Source organism: Gambusia affinis, linkage group LG09 (assembly GCF_019740435.1).
Source record: "Gambusia affinis linkage group LG09, SWU_Gaff_1.0, whole genome shotgun sequence".
Lineage (NCBI taxonomy): Eukaryota > Metazoa > Chordata > Actinopteri > Cyprinodontiformes > Poeciliidae > Gambusia > Gambusia affinis.
In genome coordinates, this window is record NC_057876.1 from 11,115,031 (window position 1) to 11,134,334 (window position 19,304).

The 19,304-nt window shown below is 37.6% G+C and overlaps 1 long non-coding RNA gene across 1 annotated transcript; it reads right to left on the bottom strand.

Moving 5' to 3' along the window:
* Positions 1–1,179: 1,179 nt before the first annotated feature.
* LOC122837581 lies at positions 1,180–16,714 on the bottom strand. Its single transcript, XR_006371791.1, has 3 exons — positions 16,638–16,714; positions 9,551–9,676; positions 1,180–1,320 (listed from the first exon to the last, which is right to left on the bottom strand). It is a non-coding gene; the product is annotated as an uncharacterized LOC122837581 (long non-coding RNA).
* Between the last annotated feature and the right edge of the window lie 2,590 nt (positions 16,715–19,304).

Consider the following 19,304-nt stretch of genomic DNA (forward strand, 5'->3'; position numbering starts at 1 on the left):
TGAGATTAAGACACGTTAAATACATCAGAATATTTTAGAAATTCACTGTTAAAAGTGAAACTGATGTATTTCATTGATTCATTAGTGATGGAATGATATATTTCCAGCATTCAATAACAAAAACAAGAATTTTAAACATATAAATGGTAAGACATTACAAATATAGAGAGTGAATTTCAGATGTCAATGAACTAAAAGTCCATATTTTACTCACGGATTGGTCGTTTTGCTTAAAGTTTGTGTGTATGTGTGTGACACAAACCCTGTGTGTTATATGTGCGCTGGATTTAAGAATCAGTTATTTAAAAAGCAGTTGACACATATTAATCTTTAATGCTATATCGAAGAATCTGGAAGGCCCTTTATCTTGTACAGAGTAAAGGTGGGCAACACAGACAGCAAAGTCGTCAGCAATTTGATGAGCGACACGATTTTCAACTAACACTGATAAATCTGGCAGGTCAGGTAGAGACGTTGGAGGAGTCTCAGTTTGAGAACAAATAGAGCAGGAAGAATCCAGCCCAGGGATTATTTTTCCCTCCTTAACTTTTATTTCACCAGAAAAATCCCATTGAGATTAAAAATCTCTTTTGCAAGATAACTATAAAAGCCAGAAGATGTGAAGTGAAGGAAGGAACATTACTGATGGTCGCTATGAATCCAACCAAGCACAGGAGTGAAAGCAAGTCTATTTTTGAGCAAAACTAAGAGCACGTAGTGCATTCATCTGCATGCATCAGGTGCGAGTGAAACGAAGAGTTTGTCCCTCTTGTCCTGCTCTTTGGGAGACCACAGCCACCGCACCTGTGAAGCTGTTGATGTTATTAGGTTATGTTGTCATGCTGCAGTGTTATGACAGTGCCAGATGAACTTTTGCACACCAATTCCCTTGTTGCTTTTTAAGCTCGCCTGCAGACAGTGCCCTTTTTCATGGGCTTGTAGATTGCTGGGAAGCGCATCAATCTCCTGTGGGTGTGATGCCCGACGTCTCCCCCTCTGTGCTGGGTGACCCCATTGCCCTTCCTCTGGTGTCCACTGGGCTGTTCATGTCTGGCTGCTGAACCTCCGCTACCCTGGTTATTAAAGACCACATCCGCCCTCGCCTCCCTTTCTTTCTTTTTTTTTTTTTTTTTTTTTCCCTACCTGCCCTTCCTCCAGTTTGTTTCAGCCTCCCTCAGTTCTCTATTTCTCTGTTCTTTTGCCTATAAGGACTTGGGAGATTGCTGTTTTTGTGCTCTTATATCATCACTGCCCTGTCACCTCATCGAATGTGCAGAATGTGGGGAGCCAGCAGTGGTGCACTCACCCGATCCTTTAGACCTGTAAAACAGTGGGAAATTAGTTTTTTTTAATTGAACTGTATTTAAAAATCTCATCGGTAATCACGCTCACTCCCTTTTGTTCTTGTTCCATCAATTATGGGAAAATGTGGCAGGCTGGCCCACAGGTAGAGAAGCTCACTAATTAATAATTGGAGGGTTGCTGACTCGTTGCAGACAGACTGATCTGGTGCGGCGTTAAAATCAAAGTGGCTGTTTTTTTTTTTTTTTTGTTGTTCATTTTTGCAGGTTTGTCTGTGAACAGCTATATTGAAAGACTTGCAGAAACTGTTGATTGGATTTTTTTTTGTCAGGAAAATACAATACTATGTGCAGCAATTGTTTGATGTGTTTAGTTTGTTCAAATAATTATATATATGTATGAATAACATCACCTCTTGGATATCAAAGAAGTCACCTAGCAACTTACAAGCCTGTAGTTCATAAAAAGAAAATATAATTACAAGTACAATAAATATTCACCATACTTCTCACTACTTACTTATTAAACACTTTTGTTTACTTAACATGTCCTATTTTGGGAGATTGGTACTATGAACTTCTGTGTCTTGAACTCAGCCAAACCTGGTGCTTTTTTGTGTTTTTCAACCTTCTGCACTATTTCAGGAAACTATTTTTGCTAGATTAATCAAATCTCTGATCTATGAGACAGATGATCTGTGAAAAACATAAAGCTCCTCTGCTTTCTCCCAGTGCTCAGAGTGATAACAAGAAACAACCAATCAGAGCCAGGGGGAGAATCTTAGCGATGTGAGTAGTGCTTGTCTATGTGCTGCTCATACCCAACGCCTTTTACATGCTGCAACTTTAATCTTGAGCTTTTTATTAGATTATTTCATGTTTTTTGGGGGCCAAAACCAACTGCTATATGCTATTTTCCATACCTCTACCCACTTTGACAGAAGTTGCATTTGAGGAATGCAACCTCGGAGCTTAACGCTGCCACTACTATTTTGCATTGAGAGCTTGGGATTCATTTTGCAATGTGCCACTTTGTTTTTGTCAAACACACCAGAATCTCAAAAGATTTTCGTCATATTTAACCTGACCGCAACACATTTTCCCTGACACATGTAGCACACAACCAGTACTTGTTGCAGTGCCCCGCAGGTCCTTCACTGTTTCTGTCAGCTTCATGACAGTCTCCCTGGGTCATTTTCAGTCTGGTCTTTTAAAAAAAAAAAAAAAAAATATGTGTTAAAGAAATATCTATTTTGAGTAAAATTCACATTTTAAAAACATTTTGCTGATAGCCTTCGTCATTACCCAGTGTTTAAATAAGAATGTGGATTTTCTTTTTTGTTAGCTTCTTATTTTTTCTTCTTAGTAAGTGTGATCTTTGATAATCTCTATGCAAAGTAAGGGTTTTAAAAAAGTAATGTAAATGAAGAAATGTCAGGAAAAAAAACAAAACAAGAACAAGTAAAATGTACGTCAATTTCCTGCAGTTAATGGCAGGCAAAAACTAAAGAAGACTGAAGGTTGAAACTGAATCAAAAGGTCATTCAATAAAGTGTTTTCATCTTAGAAATGCTTTCAGGAAATAAAATATTGACGAAATATTTCTAAGCACTAGCTCTGACACACGCCTTCAGCTGGAAGTATGCCTATATGGTCATGCTTAAATCAAGCAAGTATCAGTTGCTATTAATGAAGGTTTCTTTCTACAAGCAGAAATATGTACTGTTATATTGGAACACAATGCATTGCATACAGCTGCTACTGTTACTGCAAAGCCACTTGTTTTTATTTATTTTATTTTATTTACTTTGTTAAAAGTCTGTCTCATCCCACCAAATCACAGCAGAAATATAAAACTGAATCATTCAGAACATTTCTATCAATACACAAAATGTTTGTTTTTAAAAACCCATCTCTATCCAACAATAGCCTTAATAAGAATCAATATTAATTGATTCCTGACAGAACAATACAACATCTTGCTAAACATCTTATTAAGATTGTTTTGTTCTGTCAGGAATCAATTCAGAGCGAAACCTCGCCTCGTGGAATGTACTTAGCAAATGCAATGTGCAACTCCGAACATAAAGCCCAGGTTTAGTTTGAACGCACAACACCATGGCGATACGGCCAAGATGAGACGCATGCAAGACACCCACTGCTGTTCACTACATTGGGGATTCAGTCAGGGTAACCAGCTGAAGATACATTCCAGACATTACTTGAGGGTAGTGGTGCTTCATAATTATGCAGCAGATATTTACAGTCTCTTGTCACATAAACTAGTGCTGGGGGGGAGGCTGAGGACATGGCAAATATAAGGGGCTGGAGAGCATGTATTCTCCGGTTTTGCTTGGGAACACGTTGTAATTGACATCTCTCTCCGCAGCGTTGACATAAAACTTTATGACAAAAATCTGTGTGCCTTAATAACCTTTGCAGTCGCATTGTGTGTACCTGCACAAGCAAAGACTGCAGCCACAGCGACATAAAGATGCTTGATTTATTGATTAGGAATTAAAAACACAATGAAAACTTGCCAGAACAAAATGCTTTACAACGGTGTTTGAGCCGTCTGTTGTAGATTTCGTGGAAATATTTCCTATGACTACAGCATTTGGGGCATCTCTACTGTTCCTCTTGTTTAGAATGAGCAGCTGAAGACTCTTGATTATTTGCAGGATGTCTGCTTGATTTGTCGTTTCCCTCTTCTCATGAAAAACTGAGGCTCGTTTGGGGGACGACAGCTAGGAGTGGTCATGTTTTTACAGAGACACGAACACTGTCTCTTTTCTAAAGAAAATTTATAGATTTTTCATTTTAATTTAACAAGTAGGCTGAAATAGACACAAGTTATCACTCGGTTGCTGCTAAGTACCCACCAGACGTTGTCTCTAGGTAAAAATATGTTTCAAATGGCATAGCTCATGATGTTCTATATCATACATGGGGATTATCAGGCACTTGGGTCAGGAATATTTTTGTGTAGATGCAATACGTGTCTCTATGCATGAGGAAGCAGCAATGCTTGTTTAGACACTTAACACTTTTAGTTTTGCTCAGATGTTGAATTTTGATTCACCAAAAATACAAATAGATGTAATTCAAGGGACGTGAACAAATACAAAGTATGATGGAATGCAACTGATTTAGAAAAAGAAAACTACATTTTTTTTAATTATTATTCTGGGTGTTAGAACATTTTTAAATATTTGAAATTTGAGTTGGTTTTGATCCTGAGCGTATGTCACATTTTCGACAAAATAACTTAGAATAGCACTTAAAAGAAATAACATTGACATGGCAATTTGCCCTATGAACGCAAGAAAGTCAAACTAATTACTGTCTAAAGTCAGAAGCTTAGAGACCTGACCACCCTGCACTCTGCACAAAGGGTTCTTGTGGCCTGTAGAATCTGTAGCGTGAACCGTTTATGTGCCCATCCCTCAGCTATGAGGTGTTCCTTCCCTTCCAACCAAGTCTCTAATTGTTCTGGGGCAGAAAGGGTGGAGAGACTGGTTTTAGTTACGATGAGATGTCTGCTGTCATGGCTCTCAATAATCACCACCCACTTTTACTGCATGGCAGGATCTTTGGGCAGAGTGATAGTTTTTCCTCCACCTCCCCCATTCTGTGGCAACAATCCCATTCGTTTTTTGTTTTTTTTTTAAAGAAAATAATCATTATTTGTTTTAGAATAAAGACCCATCCTCTGCAATATCAGTCATCCTGATATAGGAGAGCAGCGCTCTTTATTTAAGAGAGGCTTGGATCCAAAGGTCTTTTAAAACCAACAGAAAACCTAATTGTGGCTTATTTTGGTTTCTTTCTGTGACACCAGGCTGCTCTTTTTCATTGTGCAGAGAAGAGGCTTGTGCAGCTTAAGTAATTCTGGACAAACCCTTGGGTACAAATCAGATCAATAGCATTTTATGAGAGAGATAATTTGCTAGTAAAAAAAACACTAAAGCACAGAATTAATCTCATGCTTCCTAGTAGTATCTAATCCACTGATGTAGGCAGCAAACTGGAAACTGGAAACTTCTTACAAACTGTTGATTGTGATTGCCAGTATAGTGATCACCAGTATTAATCCATCTGTGCAGTGCAATCTCATCCTGGGTTCTTCTGGCATCGTTGGGCGTTGAAAGTTTTTCTTTCAGGCAGCCCAGTAACTGTGGTGAGTTGGAGCAACACAGGAAACTATCTGCATCTGTCGTTTGACACGAGGATGTGACTACGAGTCTGCACAGACAATCAGTCATTAAAATCGTCTAATAAGCTGCTCAGTGGGGAAAGAAAGGAATAGAGAAAGAAAGAAAGTGGCTGTAAGCAATTCACATGTGGATTTGACCCCACGGTGCCATGAACACAGTTGATGAATTTTAAGTTTTATAGGCTCACTTATTGTCCTGGCCTACAACAGCTCAATTTGTAAATAATAACGATACGATGGATGAAAACCATCCCCAATTTTGTTTAAGAGGGTCTAAACACCTGGTAGTCCTGTAGGTTTGGTTCGATTGGGAACAGAATTTGCAACGTTTTTGAAGTTGTCAGCTGCTGCAGTTCACTTTCACACTGCACTGTGCCAAATTATCCAAGCTCTAAAATAAAAAAAAAAAAAAAAAAAAAAAAACAGTTCCCCCACTTGCCTGTGGTGGCGCTGCACCAAGAGCCACTGATGGAAATGACATGAAAACCTCAGAAAAAGACATAAGCAAAATTTTCTTCTTTGCAAAATTTAAACATGAAAGGAGATTTTAGCTGTTGTAGGATTTCTGTTTTGTCTTGACAACAGACCAAGAGCCATTTTTCCCACTAGACTCATGTTTGTTTAGGTTGTTTTTAACCCAGAATTCCTTGCTCTACAGTTCACTTCCTGTTTTTGGAGTAGTCTCTGGTATGTTTGCTTCCACATATGCATTCGAAATGTGCCAGAGTTCACAACAACCAAACACAGACGTCGGTTTTCAGGCAGACCAGATTCCACATCAAAGTCTGGTTCCCTAAGAAGCCGGACTTTCTAAACAAACACATTGGATTTTGATTAAAGTGAACTAAACAGAGCTGCTCTGAATGCACCCTTAACAGTAATGTTTACTTTCTGAAGCAGAGCTCTTCCAAAGTGCTCTGTTAATAAAGCAAAGTATTCATCTTCACTTTTAACTCCTGGTGTTTGGTTAAATCTAAATCTTTATTCTGCGTGTGCCACTAGACTGAGTGGCAAAGTTGCTCTCTAGAGCTCTCTCACCATCCAATCTCTGCCTTTTAACGAAGATCCCCCTGCCCTAATAGAGTCCTTTTGTGTTTCTATCATTTCAAGTGCTTCCATCTCCTCCCACTGATTCTGCCCTCAGTCCCGCCCCTCCATCTGAGCCTCTTGCTCTCCCTTTTTCTTACTTTTTAGCTGCTTTAATTGCTTGAAGGTCATTGACAATAATGTGACAACTTATTAGAAACCCCATCTGATGCCACTGATTTTATTCCTCACTTTGCCACAGCGCTTGGTTTCCAGGCAATTACTGAGCATGCTATTTATTAATTTCACGGTTCACAGAGCATCACACGCTATAAATAGTGAAGGATGATAGCTCAGTCATTCACATTGTTGGCGGCTGGTATCGATTTTGAGTGACATGCTTTGGTGGGATGGAGCCTTCATATTTTGGGGGTTTAACCCTTGTGGGTGTCTTTCAGGTCTATGATGTAGGCTGGGATTTTTTTATTTTCTTCTAAAAATCCCCAAATTTGATTTACCATATTGTCTGTGCCTGTCCATTAGACTCGCTGATAAAAAATGTTGCCTCTTGTTTCTTCAAGATCGTTTCTGCCATTGTGACTGCTGACCACATGGTGTCTTTTTATTGATCCCAGCTTTTGATGCAAGCAGAAATGTGGTGCATTGCAATGAGAAGGGCAAGTCTGTATTGAATTGCATCAACAATAGACAAGAATGTAAGAAGGAAGGTTACACAAATAAGCCAAGCACATGATTGTTTCTTTTTTTTTTTTAAAAAAAGCATTTTGTGTGCTTTTTGTTTCACTATCATTTGTAAATGCTCTTACAAATTCTAGCATTCATAGTTTCTTCAATATTTGCATTAAAATTTTTGCATCACATACGATTTTGATTTATTTGTTTATTTGTACATCTCTTCTTTGAGCCTTAAATGCAATTCTGATATGAAATGATGCAGGTATACCATTCCAAACTAAAACTAGGATAGGGTGGGGTACGATTGGGATAATAAAGTCATTTAAGGAAATCAAATCTTAAAAACTCAAACTGATAAAGAAAAACAAAAACAAAACATGAATGTAGCAAACACAACAAACTAACAAAACTAGTGACAGAAACCATAAGCCATGAGGTAAACATGGCTCACACTGACTCTTTGTTGCCAAGCTTTCCAGCGTCTATGCTTCCCAGAGCTGTGGATGTCCCTCTGCTTCCTTTTCTCTGGCATCATTTTTTGTCCTTTGGTTTGCCGGTGCCAAGTGTCTTTCAGGTTGAGTTAACATCCCTGCTGTTTGTGTGTGGACTTCCATATTGGCTGACATTGACTTCCAGAATGGTCCGGGGCCTGGCCTCTTGACTAACCTGCCATATTCCGATTAGGAAGATGGTGTCAACTAACAACTTTAGACCTGTCTGTGTGCCCTGTCTACAAGAGTCAAACTACTCGGGTTTTAAGGTTCTGTTTATGATGAGAACTTCCTCAAGGTTCAGCAAGTAGCCCAGTCATCCCTGAGGGCCTGTCTCCCCTGCCAACATCTGTTGTTTTCTCATAGGGCATCTGTCTTCAGTGGGCAGAATTTGAACATGACCATGGCGGTGACAACACCCTAGTGCAATCTCAACATGGGTGCATTGTGAGAAAAAAGTGAGGCATATGAAGTTGGTTTGACTTTCTGCAACCTTTCAGAAGAACAACATTTGCTAAGGATAATAGTGTGTTTTAGAACACAAGCCCTCCAAAAAGCAAAAAGGTGGAATTCTCTTAGTTGAAAATATCCAGTTCCCTTATACAAAACCACATAAGACTGACGTGGTCCGGACAATAAGGAATCTACAGCAGGTGCTTAATGCACTTCATGCATTATAGCCTAGGGTGTAAAAAAATGTGCAGAAAATTTGTAGAGAACATCAATGCTCTTCAGAAATGAAAAGGTTATTTACTACCTAAGATAGTAAAGAAATGGGAAACTATATTCCAGAAATGTACTTTCAGGAATCAAGTACCCGACATGTAGGGGTACTTTTAATTTGACCTGTTTTGTATCCAACAGGTGGAGTGTATCAATAGCAACCCATGTTGCACCATCACAAGTCTTCCAGATAAATAGTCATCTGATGTTATCAGTCTGTCAGTGACATGTTTCAACTAAAGAACGCTGATCGTTCTTTCAGTCCTCTTCATCCTCATTCTCCTCCTCAAAAACCCCCCCAAAAAACAAAAAAAACAGGACTTTGTTATTTTAACAAATTTAAGATTATTTGAAGAATTGCTTACGTAATTATAACATTTCAGATTATTTTATATTACATAAAGTTTACACTTACAATAAGTAAGGCATTACAAAAAAAAAAAAGAATAACCAGATAAATTAAGGATTCAAAAGTGAGAGACTTCACACCTTCAAAGTCATACATGGTGACAGTTATTGCTGGAAGTTATTGCAAATTAATGTAAATGAACAGCCTTTGTTAAACAGACTTTATTGTCATTCATTTGCCCTTTCATAATTTTACATTTGAGCAAACTTTTGCTGCATCACTGCAAGACAAAGGTCTAAGATAGGAAACTTAACATTAAGCTAACTTTACGTTAGAAACACATTTTCTCTGCTCATTTAAATTTGTTTTAAATGTTAACTGACATAAAATTATCACTTGCTTATTTATTCCAATTTATTCATTCATTAACATTCTTTTACGACAAGAAAACTGAGGAAGTATGGAGAAATTCAGATTTTCGTTTTTGTTTGGTACATTGTAAAAGCTTTGCTGGATGTTTTGGGGTCACAGGGACATTTTTCTTGCACAACCAGGAGCCAACACCTCTTTAAAATGTTCCTCACTTGCAAAGCTAACAGCTCCTGCACTTGGACATCTGATTAGAAATACATTCCTCTGCCGCACATGGCAGAAAATGTCATGCCGATAATTACACCGAAAGAGCTACATACGTGCTATATGCTTTACATGAATTATAACAACGTCCACAGATAGGTGACATACTCACACGAGTGTGAAGCACAAGCAGTTCAAGGACTGAGACCAATTATATCTTGTTTTCTTGACAAGAGATTCTCAGCTTTTAAGTTTTCCGTTCACATGACTATCTTCTCCAGGGTCGGGAACCGTTTAGCTGTCAAGACAAGAGAAGATAGTGTAATGATCAATTACCCTGATAACAAATTTAAAGGCAAGGGGGGGAAAAAACTGGACGCAAAACCTAAACAATGAAGTGCACACGTTGACGAGCATGAAAAACAAACATTTCGTAATCTTTTAAGAAGTGCTTTGCATAAGCAAGACATATTAAAAGGGATGTTGTTTTTTTGTTTTTTTTTTCCCTTTCAGAGTGCTCAAATGTTTATTACACACAGCCCCTGGCTCTCCTGTTTCAAGTCTCACTTCACAGGAGTGGCTCTCTCCCATCTACAGCTCGTTCTTTTGCCTAAAGGTGTGAAAAAAGCGAGGCGAACATTCTCCAGGCTTTGACCTTTTAAGTCAACAGCATAAATGTTGACTCCAGCTGCCACAGTTGTCTTGTTATCATTGCTGAATCACAACAGAGCAAGCAAATAAGGCTCAATATCCCCGGTAATGTATGGGTTTAATCACCGCCAGGCACCAGGCGTGTGTATTACAATCATCTCTGGATGCTTGTGAATAATCAAAGGCAAAGAAAATCAGAAATGAAGCCAGTAAATGCTCCAGAGTTGTTATGGTTTTTTGTTTTTTTTTCCCTTATGTGTCCAATCAGAATGTAGCCTTCTGTTTTATTATTGCAACATGCACCATCCGTCGTTCCCAGTCTTGTAAATCTAGTCTACAAGCACTTAGTGTGTTGACAGTGTGTTGGAAGACACTTGTGCCTCAAAATCCCACTTTAATGGCTTTCTACATGAGGCTATATATCCTCAGTGTGTTAAACGTTCCCCATCAACGGAGGGGGCATGTGTGCGAAGCGCTATGTTTTCATCTCACACTTTTTAACCGTAAAAGGCGCCGAAGTTAGAGGCTCTTCTGATTGAGAGGGCGGCTCCTTTTACGGTCCGGAGCGCGCTGAACTTTACGAGAGCGACACCGGCCCTTCGGCGCCGCTGGCTCCCGGCTGAAATATCATGTTTGTTTGTCACTGGAGAGAATTTATTCTGCTGATTCATTGGCTGGCACTTGTGCAACGGCTGAAGGAATTCGATTTTTGCTTTATTTATGCGCTTCATTTTTCCTCTTGTGGAAGAGTTGTCTCCTGGGTGATGCAATGGGAAAAACTTACTTTTCTCCCCTCGCCGTCGTCCCCTGTGAAACGAGATTACAAGGGAAAAGAGAAACAAGAGACATAGAGCATTGGGGACATGATGGAGAAGTTGCTCAGTGCAGTTTTGCTGTACTTGTTGTCTCTTTTTGGCCTTATAAAAAGGAAGATTTTTTTTTTTTTTTTTAGATGTCTTGCAGCTTTTCCAAAGTCCATGAATAATTTTACAAAAAGAATTCCAGTTTTCAAATTGTAGGAAAATTGGGGGACTTGAAAAGTGAAATATTCCCACAGCTGTTACATATTCTGTCCCATACAACCACAAACCTCAATTGACTTTTGCTGTAATTTTATGAGATGGATCAACACAAGGTATTGCATAACTCTGTAAATGCACCTTTTGCTGCATTTAACGCTGAAACTCTTCCAGCTGCACACATCTTTTTTTTTTTTCCTTTTTTTTTAACTTTCTTTTTTCCCTCTTTCTTCTTTGCACACCTGGAGATTGAAACCTTTGCCCATTCTTCTCTCGAAATTGCCCGAGCTCTGTCAGATTTAATGGAGATTACCAGTGAACACCAGTTCTCCGGTCACACTACGGAGACTACAATCAGCCGGGCCATTGTAACATGTGAATATGCTTTTATCTAAGCCGTTCTATTTTAGCTCTCACTGCATGTTTGGGTTGTTGTCCTGCTTGAAGGCAAACCTCTGTCCCGGTCTTAGGTCTCTGCTTTCAGCCCGCTGTGCATCCATGCAGCCTCCTTTTCAAGCTCCTCAGGGATCCGAGTTCAGAGTTCAGGTATTGTTTGAGTTTTTCAGATGCTCCCACAAAAAAAAAAGAAAAAAAAAAAAAAAGAACTTGTTGCCATGGTTCATAAGAACTGCTTGAAAGTAAAAATAAATAAATAAATAAATAAATAACAATTAAAAAGCAAAAGCAAAACACCTTCCAGATTACAGCACCCCAAACCAGAGGGAATTGTCCAAACAAATTATCAGCTACAAAGTATAAACGGAAGTTTACAAAATAAAATCCAAACTGACATAACAAAGCTATTTCAACATGCCGCCAACATGAGTGGTGCAACTCTAGAAAAGCTTTTCCATAACATTATCCTGCTGTGTTTCCTGATCTTTATGATGCTTCACATTAAGTTACCCACAGATGAAACTTATTTACCAATTTTGTGACATCTGAAGAAAATTTATTCACAAAATATTATCTGGGAGGCAACAGAACAAAAGTAAGTATACATATAAACATATGCAATATTTTTCAGATTTTCATCTGACTTTCAATTAACATAAAATGATTGAAAATGGTGTAATTTTCCTTCTGATTTTTTAATGACTTTGTGTTAGTCTATCACATAAAATCCTGATGAATTGCATTGCATTTAATGGTGGCAACATGAAAAAAACTGATCAGAGAAAAGGGGCTGAAGCTTTAGATAGTAATTTAAATGAAGTATACTGTCTGATACATTATGATTACAGAGCTGGTAAGTAGCAAAGCCCTGCTACCATGAACCATCTCTTCCAACGCATTATTGAGGTTTATGATATGAGACGAATATGACTTGATGTGGTTAGAAATTCATTAAAAATGACATTGAGAAATGATAAGCTGCTCTGAGTAGGCATGGGCGTGTGTGTGTGTGTGTGTGTGTGTGTGATAGGAAACTGGCCCCTCAGATACTGCAGGTCACCTGTGCTGATTGGCTTCATAAGAAATTTGCTCTGACTGTCTTCTTACTTACAGTCAGAAGTAAAATAACTTAAGGATGCTAAGGTACGCTGCCTGTTTTTCCTAGCAAACACATTTCACACTCAAACTTCTTTAAATCCTTCTTTCAGGATTCTGCCAGCGGCAGGACGCAAGGCATCGTGAATCCAACAATCGATGCCCTCTGCCCATCCAATCCCAGCCCGGCCCATTTGTCTGAAATAGTTTGGTTCAGCAGCGGGACAAGCCCAAAGTGCTGCTGTCAGGGCTGCAGGGGAATGCATGACACACCTTCTGCCATTTTCTCACTCTCCCCGCAGTTTTTCACGCATCCAATGTGCAGTCAGCTTGACGTGTGACACTTGCCTTTATGTGTCACATGGCCAGCCCTTAAACCACAGGGAGGAGACCTCTCGCAAGACATACTCCTCCAAAGGCAGGAGAGCGCCGACTTAACATGTAGGTCACATGGTTGCTGCATAAATTTTTTTCTCTGGTTTAATTCCACCAGGAGTCACAAAATACAGCGTCGTCGTCAAGACAGAGCCAGAGTAACGCCTCGTCCTTCATGCTGCTCTGAAACAGCACAGATTCTTTGTGACAATAAAGGGCAGTGCGTAGGACACTGTCAATATTTTACAGTAATTTATAATTATCGCAAGTGTAGGTAAATCAGAATTTTAAAAAGCTATAACGTACATAATACCATAACAACAGGATTGTGGATATTTGATAGTTTGGCAGTTTGCACCTTTGTGACACACATATGTGCTTAAAAGATCATTTTTGTTTAGTTTTCGAGTTTTTTCATAAACAAACTAGGTAAATAGTTTTAAAGACGCATTCACATATTTCATGAATGCACTGGAAGAAGTATAGAAATTGGTTGGATAGAAGGATATAGATTATTTAAAAAATAAAACTAAAAAGTAATCTAATTGTAGATAATATTACTTAAATAAAGCCACGCTCGAGTACACAGGAGGACTCTGATTAGATAATCAAAGTTGACTTTAATCTGTATTTTGTCGATTGTGGTCCCCCTGAACGAGGCTCCATTTCATGCCCCAAAAACGACAAAAACTGAAACGGTGCAAAAGAGTAAAAACACAAAATGAACGGCAACCACATCTGACAACCAACTGCAATGTTACAAGGTACAGTAGATATATGAGGAACATAAAGAAAAGAAAAAAAACATGAGCTGTCAGGTGAAGCTGTTTATCTGTAATTGGAGGATGTTTATTTCTCGGTTCCACCTTCAACCTTGCCAATGATATACCAGCTATGTGACTGAGTGGTAGATAAGGACCTGGCTATAGAGTGGCTGAGTGGTAACTCATATTTCTACTTCAGCCCAAGGTTTTAAAAAAAGTCAACTTTCTTTGTTGACATTTTGTAACACAAAGATCTTGCAATACCTTTAATTTTGAATAATCAACAGAAAAAAAGAGGCGTAAGTCACAAACTAAAGAAAACTTGACAGCTGTGCTTCACTATTTAAACCCACGCCATTAAACAAAAGCTGGTCGTTAAAGGTTCCTTCTACATTTTAAACATGGATATTTCAATGAGGTTTTTTGCACAGTGGCATTAAAGCGTAAATTATGTAAAATGAAAGGTAACCACTTTACATAAATGTAAAACGGTTACATCTCTGTAACCGTTTTACACGGTTAAATGTAACCATTCCAGAGAATGGAACCAGTCTTCTGTCTTTAACCACAAAGACAGAAAATGGTCTGCTTTTGTGGATTACACAAAGGGTGACACCAGTTATTTTTAGCAGTAAATTAGACTGCCAGCCCCCACACTAATAAGGTATGTTTTTTTTTTTGTTTTTGTTTTTTAAGAGCAACCTTGTGGCAAATGCGCTTTTCAAAACATGTAGTGGTTTTACATTATTGTAAAAGATGGGTCAAAGTAGGTAATCTAGCTGATTAGGCCAAGGTTTTAACCAAAGCAACAGATGATTAAGGAGGTTGTCAGCCTCCCCAATCTAGCTGTCAGCTTTGCAATGGCTGTGCCCAGCCAAGGCAATAGATAAGCTAATTGGTAGCTGCACTAGACTCATGAGTTGCCCATGGCAAATGAGTAGTCATCTTCGCATTTGCCAAAGCAAGCTGTTCACTTATCAGCACTGAATCATCTTTGGCCGAATCACTGGTTGTCTGCAGCTATGGCTTTCATTCAGACCTTCAAAAAAAAAAAGAAGAAAAAGAAAAACTAACACTGACCTAATGAGACACTAAAAATGAGTGCTGCGTTGTAGATACGACTTCCAGATTTCTTCTTTTTCCCTCTTTTTCCATCACACTTGAATGTATCAGATTGTTAATAACTTGGAAAAAAATATAGAAAAAGATAACCCAAATAAATATAAAATGCAGTTTTCAAGTGATAGTTGAATTTGTTAAGGGGCTAAAACTAACCTTACCTGGAAAAAAATCTTTCTAAGTGAATGATGAATCTTTGTAGAATTATTTAAACTCAGTCACACTTGTTGCTTGTGTATTCTTAAATTTCTTTAGTCGGGACTTCATAAATTGTTTTTTTCAGATCATTTATCCTACTTCATGCTATCAGATAAAATAAATAAAATAATGAAATAATCATCTGCACTCGAATTTACTCAGGTTGTTTTTGATTACTTAAAACATTATAGTGTAAGGAAAAAGCAAAGACAGGGAGAAATCTCGTATTTTCATAGAACTCCTTAACTTAACTTTCAATAAACTGATGGTGTAGAAAAAAGTTCTTTTCAAATTACTATCCTAGGTGATTTTTTTTTTTTTTTTTCAAATTAAAATAACCAAAACCGATGTTCAGCGTCATTAACCTAATGGTACATTGCAGCTGGTGTTATTTACAGCATCTTTGAATATCTCAGTGTACAGTAATTCCTCTACTGTTGCTAGGTATTTAATGTTCTGCAAGAGCCATGCACCTGTACCTGGAAGAAAAAAAAAAAATCTCCAGGGATGGGTTCAAAGTTTCAGCTGGCTAAGCATGTGGTTGCTTTAAGCTGGTTATTAATTATCAGAAGAAATTAGATGGAAGCAATTAAATTTTCTTTCTAATTTAACACTTGTACCACTGAAATGATCCACATGAGAAAAGGTGCAACATATGTCAAAATTTGCGTTTTTATCAGGTGCACCTACAGAAATCGAGATTTTTTATTTCTTTTTTTTTAAAAGCAATTTAAACTACAAACCCTTTATGGCATTATGTTGATGCCTTAGTGATATATCTTTTGAGAAAGGAATCTCAAGTTTCTAAAAAAAAAAATAAAAATACATTTTAGCCCAATAAAGCAGAAAGTTCTCATTTGAACAAGCCAACTCTGTTTATTTGTTTGTTTCTCTTACAGTGAAGTGGTGTTAATGGATGCACCACTTGATCGCTAAGCAGCGTGGAAAAATAATATGCCATGAAAGTGACTTTTCATTTGCCGGCAACACACATAACCACATTACACGCTAAACACAAGAAAGGCAGAAGGACAAAATTAAGGGTTGTTGTCTCTGATAGCTGTGGATCTAATTTGCATGACTTTGCATAATACAGTCCATAAAGGCAACAATATTCATAATGTGGCAGTCCAATCGTGTTTTTTTGTTGATAGTTCACTAAGATTAATTTTCACTTTTGATGCAGGGAAAAGACGGGCCCCTATTTGGTGGAAAAACACTGGAGGGAGGGGAGGAAAGATAAAAGGAAGCTTTACACCTACAATGGGTTTTTATCAAATCTTTATCAAGGTCTACTGATTAAATTACTCAAGTTAATAATGTCTTTTGCCATCTAGTCAGCCATTTGAGCTTTTAATTTAGTGAAATTAATCAAATTACTACATGGGGATTTAAGGACTAAGAAAATTGCAGGATTAGATTTTTTTTGCTCATTATTTTACTAATACAACATAGATAATTTATTCTGCACACATTTTCCATTCATACAATGCACCTCTTAACTGTTCATTCACATAGATTGGGCTTAAATGTGTTTACATAAAGACTAATATTCAGATCCATGTGTAAAATATCAACCTGCATATGAGGGGGAAGAATCAAGGGCATTTGGCATCATGGTGGAAAGCAGAATACTAATTACCTCCTGAAATAATTCAGTGTCAGCCCCGGTGTGGGCTCCAATCAGGGGGACAGCTGAACAGGGCCGGCCCTCTGTTGGGAGATTCATCTCTGTCAGCTTAGATAAACCCACTGGCCATCATAGCATTGGCATGCATACACCCCGTTCCTGGACCTGAAGGGAGGAAAAAGATGATAAAGCTATCCATTCTGACCTCTTCTGGAAAAAGACAGAGGGACTAAATGAACTTGAGATTTCATTACGGAGTGCCTTTGTAGGAGCTCATGTTGGCATTCGTCTTTAACCTATTTAGAATAAATAAAATCTTATTTATTCTAAATAGGATTGTTGGGGATTTTTATGCAGCCTGTTCTCTTTGCTGGATGAACACCAATTAATTGATTCTGCTTTAAAGCTGCAGTAGGGAACTGTTTTTTTTTTTTTTAAAGTTTATTTGCGTGTTTATTAAAACTGCCACTATGTCCTGACAGTATGAGACGAATAATCTGTGATAAAATTTAGCTCCTCTGCAGAAATACACCGCTCTGGGTCAGAAACAACCAGTCAGAGGCAGGGGGAAGGTCAGCTATCCTTAAGTCTTATAATTTAGATGAAACCGACATGTAGGGGTACTTTTAATTTGACTTTAAGAATATGAATAAAATTGTTCGATTTCCTGTTCTTTACATTCTTTACAGAATGTTACAGTGCCTTGCATTCATATCTTAAACTTTTTATGCATTTTTTTCATGTTAATGTCACACACTTTCATTTTGTAAATTAACTACACAGATTATAAAAATTTGAGACCAAGTCTCGGGTTTTCATTGTCTGTTAGCTGTAGTCATGAAAACTGCAAGAAAAACAGGTTGGAAGTTTGTCACTATGTGAGCAACAAACTAAATCTAACTTTTTCACAATATTTAAAATCTTTGAGATATTTCTTTTTATGAATTTATATCAGGGACTATGTTAAATATTTCACAATTTTAATGTTCTAGCAGTAAAATACTTAGTGGAAGAGAAAAATAATGCTATAATTTCAATTTGGCTGTGAAAGCCAGAGACAGACAGATGGTTCATCCAATCAGCTGGCAAACACTTTTTGAAGTGACTATGGTTTCCCTACAGTGCTCTGTGTAACAAACCATCTGGCCTGTCAAGTTCTATTTAGCACATTCAGTCTGAGGAAGTTGACTTTCTGGAAAATACAATTTGGATTGTCACCTATTTGCACCCTTGTAATTACGAAAATATATGTTTTTATGTATCTTTTGGTTGACCTTCATGCTGGTTGCAGTCACTCTACATTCATAGACAAAATTCTAAAACTGTATTGCGCTTTAATTGTTTTTTTGTTTTTTTTAAAGTTACATTTTGTTTGTTCTGTATGGACTAAGTATCCAGTCTCAACATTCTGAATGCAGCACAAAAATTACTTCATTAAAAAATGTCTTCTCTGGCCTTCTGCAGCACACCTATGAAAATACTATAAAAAGAAATGTGTGTACAATTCAGATGCTCCACATTAAAGAGATAAATGGTGCAGACTTAATATTTGAAGTGTAAAGAGTATTGGTTGCAATAACAATGCCTGTTTGGTAAGCATTAAGAGTAATCACTTGTTTGCATGTGCACTTGTGTATGTACAGACTATTCACATTTTATGACACTCCAGGTGAAGATGCATAGAAGAGCTGGAAATTAGTGTGTTTTTATAGCAGCAGGATGATCTCACACAGACAATTTTAGGAGGAAAAAAATCCAACATTGTGTGTGTATGTTTGTTTGTAGTACCTTGTGAGGACCATTTTCCTAACACATACCACGTTGTGGGTTCCCACTGCTCCTCTGGTGGGGACCAAAGCCTGAGGAAATGGTGTTTTTGGATCAGGGGTTAGATTTAGGTCCAAGTTTCACCTGGATGCATCATTCTCACTGTGATCAGGTTTCCACAGTGCCTCAGTTCCATGAGGAATTTTGCTATAGTCCCAGTCTGTTTCATTTCAATCTGGATAGACTCACACAGAGAAGGAAAAAGCAGTTCGACGAGGTCTGGACGTTTACAAATGCTTCTTTTCTGTGTTTCATAGGCTCAAACACGTCCCACTCGTCGCCTCCAGAAACTCAAAGCCCATTACAATAGAGAACTGTTAGTAAACATACCATTGTATGTATGAATTGAGCTGTTTTGACATTGCATTGTAAAAATATCAAGAAAATCTTACTATAACTTACTATAATTATGTAATCAACACAGATTTAGACAACATTTAATGTTGGATAAGAACTCAGTGTGATTGTAAGTTTTTCTATAAATATTATAGTCTAACATAATACGCATTTATTTTCTGTTGTTTTAACACTTTCACTAATTTTCCTAATCTTAAGACTCACTTAGGTTAGAAATTCTGTTTTTCCTGGATTAGCTCTTTTTTTTTTGCAGTATTTAAAACCAATCTGTCCAAGAACTCAGTTAGTCACCATGTGCCGATAAATCTGTCTCTTTTTGGGGATGCTTGAAAATGTTGGAAAAACATTTGAGCTCCAAGTACCAAAAAAAAATCATACTAGTATTGGAGTATTTCTTTTTTAATCAACTTTTTTTAAATACTAGTTCTATATATACTGTACATTTAACTTCTTTTGATTTGTTTATGTGTTTTAGAGATAATCTTAAAGTAATCT